We start from the raw sequence: 3,997 nt of genomic DNA, 5'->3' as shown, positions 1-3,997 counted from the left end.
TACATGTGTTGTCTGCAAGCAATTCATTTTAAATATGTGACGTTGTCCAGGCACACATACATTGGCAAAGTGGTCCCCTCATGTCACTAAGTTCAGCAGGCGACAAAGAAATGTGCATCTCCAGGTGTATAATTATGATCAAACATGCATACCACATTTCAACTTCAAAACATAATATGGAATACCATAAATGCTAACGAAGTATCCCATTTTTGGATCAGCTAACAACCCGAGTGACATTTCTCTAATTCTATTATCCATACCCGTGGGGATCCAAGTTAAAATATTTCCTCAGTACCCCTTGCTTGTCATAAGAAGCGCCTACACGGGGCGGTCCTTCGGATGAAGCATCAAACACCGAGGCCCCGTGTCACAGGAGGTGTTACACGTTAAAGAACCATCCCTGCTCAAAGGTCGTATGTGCTGAGCATAGACCTAAATTTTCCGCCCTTCAAAGGCAATGGTGACGTCTCCATATGGGTACAAAATTCTCGAGAAGGACATTAAACAATATATAATCAATCAATGTACTTTCCTAATCGTACAAAAATTATTGTTCTACTGTAAAATGGATCGTAATCTTTTTTTATCATGGGCAACAGGTCATATGTTTATCGAAAAGGTGAAGTTAAAGAACAGTGATCAATTCCACACAGTGTAACACCTATTAGAAATACAAAATTAAGAGTTGGGCACACGCGGACCCCTGGATATACCAGAGGTGGGATCAGATTTCTAGGAGAACTAGGCATCTGTCGACGAGTCAGAATCGCCATGAGCCCTATATCTTGATCAGGTAAATGGAGTAATCTGTAGTCAAATTAATGTGTAAGGAACGGCCTAACAAATGGAATGAAACGCGTCAGATAGCTTTTGACCCAATGACAGGTTGTATTGGGAAACAAGGTCGTTAGAACGACCATATATTTTGCAAAACGCTGGCTTAAAACGCGACTGTTGAAATCCCTGCACCATCAATTTGTTTGTCAGTAGCCTGTTTCGATTTCAAAACTGATCATACGCAGAACAAGCTATTTCGTATTGAATAAACGCCATCTGCAGATGATAATCGAATATTGCTACCTACATAAGGGAAGTTAACGATGGAGAGGTTGAAGTCATTCCATTTATCAAAGTTGAGTTGTTAGTTTGTCGTTTTATATCTATGAGGAAAATTGTACGTGTATTTCACATTTCCTTGTGTTATGAAATTCATTCATACGCCGATTCAGTATATCGCTGTAAACTCGAAATAAAAGCCACCACAGAGTCATCCACTCAATTCGGCCAACTATTTTTTTAGGTGCAAAGGCACTCTTTAAGTTTGTCATAATTCTCTGTGTCATAAATGCGTAACAATTACCTAAGCTGATATCCCGTTATGTCGCATGATGGTAGAATACTTGTTCATCCTATTGATAAGGCAAATGAATTCAATTCTTATTTCTCAAATATATCAAATATTACTGGGGACCCAGAATTACCAGAGCATGGACCTAGACCCCCTGATTCTGAATTTGAAGATCTTATAATAACTGAACAAGATGTTATTGATAAGTTGAAAATATTAAATATTTCTAAGCCTCCAGGACCTGATGGTATTTCACCAAGATTACTTAAAGAAACATGCTTTTCTATCTTTAAGCCACTCACAAGGATCCTCAATCTTTCACTCAGGGAAGAAAGTCTTCCATATATATGGAAACAAGCAAATATTACACCAGTATATAAGAATAAGGGTAGTACAGACCAACTTGCTAATTATAGGCCCATATCTTTAACTAGTGCTGTGTGTAAGGTTATGGAGAAAATATTACTTAAATACATGTTCAACTTCATCAAAGATCATGAGTTACTATCAAAATATCAGTCGGGATTCCAGCCAGGAGACTCAACTGTTAACCAGCTGGTTGAAATCTATGATAAAATAATGTCAAATCTAGATAGAGGGAAATATTCGTTTTATTTTCTGCGATATTTCCAAAGCCTTTGACAGAGTTTGGCACTTAAGTCTTGTTCACAAACTTCAGAGGTTGGGTTTTGTTGGTAATATATTAGGCTGGGCACGAATTGTGCTCCTTTGTTAGCTGACTTGTTTCTATATTCATATGAAGCATAATTTATTCAAAAACTTCTACGTGAGAAGAAAAAATCTCTCGCTGTGGCCTTCAATTCGACATTTAGATATATCGATGACGTTTTGTCTATTAACAATAATAGCTTTCGTTCATATGTCGATTTCATATATCCTTGTGAACTCGAAATAAAGGACACCACAGAGTCGTCCACTTCTGCTTCATACTTAGATATTTTATTGAAAGTAGACATTAACGGCAAACTGACAACTCAACTGTATGACAAACGGGGTGATTTCAGCTTCTCCATCGTGAACTTCCCATATCTATGTAGCAATATTCCATTATCACCTGTATATGGTGTTTATATATCTCAACTGATTCGATATACAAGAGCATGTTCTGCGTATAGTCAGTTTTTAAATCGAGGTAAGCTACTGACAAACAAGTTGATGGTACAGGGGTTTCAACAGTCTCGATTGAAGTCAGCATTTCGCAAATTCTATGGTCGATATAACGATCTAGTTCGTCAATACAACCTCGCATTGGGTCAAATGCTGTCTGACGTGTTTCATACCGATTGTTAAGCCGTTCTTGGCACACTGATTTTGACTGTTTACTTTATGTTTACTCCTCCTAGGCACCCGATCCCGCCTCTGGTGTATCCAGAGGTCCGTGTTTGCCCAACTATCTATTTTGTATAGCTTATAGTAGTTATGATATTGATCACTGTTCGTTATCTTCACCTTACATTAAGGATTACCTAACTCGGAGGCAACAACGAGTAACTCTAGAAGGCTATTCATCCACAAACAAAGTATTAAATGCTGGGATACCCCAGGGGTCAGTGCTGGGTCCCTTTTTTGTTCTTACTATAAATCAATGATATCACTAATGGCATTTCTAACAATATCCGATTATTTGCTGATGACACTTCCTTATTTGCTATCATAGATAATGACATTATAAACCAAACTCTTTCACTTACCACTGACCTTAACAAAATAAAAAAAAGACTGGTCTAATACCTAGGCTGTAGATTTTAATGCAAATAAAACTGTCAACGTTGATTTTACTAGAAAGAATATTAACTTTCCTGAGATTCAGTTTGAATATGACGGTGAAGCTATTAATCAACAAAATTCTCATATTCACTTAGGCCTGCATTTCCAGTCTGATGGTTATTGGTCCAAGCACATTTCTAGAAGATCTACTTTGCTTTCATCAGACCAGTCTTGGAATATGGGGATGTAGTATGGGGTAATTGTACAAAAGAAAATTCTGAATTACTTGAAAAGATTCAAGTTGAGGCAACACGAATAATTACAGGGCTTAGAGTTAATTCTTCAAAAGGTAATTTATATAGTGAATTAGTAATTTTGACTACGGATTACTCCGTTTACATGATTAAAATAAAGGGGTCACGGAGGGTGTTACCGGTAGATATGAGATACTTAGTCCTCCTAGTCACCTGATCTTACCTCTGATGTATCCAGGGGTCCGTGTTTGTCCTACTCTTAATTTTATATTCTTAATAGGAGTTATGAGACTGATCACTGTTCGTTATCTTAAACTTTTTCAACATATACTGTCGTGGCTTTTTTACGGATACGATTAAGTACCATCTACGATACATGTGCTATCAAGTATTTTCTCCTTGTACACTTGTTGAAATGTTCAGTTTCCCACTGTCAAACTACATAATGAAATTATAGACCAACAATAAAGTAACTAACTGTTGAAATATTTCATTAAATTTGACAAAATCGTATACTTGCTTCAAATGACAGTTTTGGTGAAAGGTTTGTTCTTTCTGTATATTATGTAACCTGCTTTCTAGATTTGAAAAAAAAAGACTGAACATTTTGCAAAGGATAAAATTTTCAGTCTTTAACAAATCTTCTATGTTAGGTTGATTAAAC

Source organism: Ostrea edulis, chromosome 5 (genome assembly GCF_947568905.1).
Source record: "Ostrea edulis chromosome 5, xbOstEdul1.1, whole genome shotgun sequence".
NCBI lineage: Eukaryota > Metazoa > Mollusca > Bivalvia > Ostreida > Ostreidae > Ostrea > Ostrea edulis.
The sequence above is the reverse complement of the archived record's forward strand: the minus strand, read 5'-3'. Positions refer to the sequence as shown.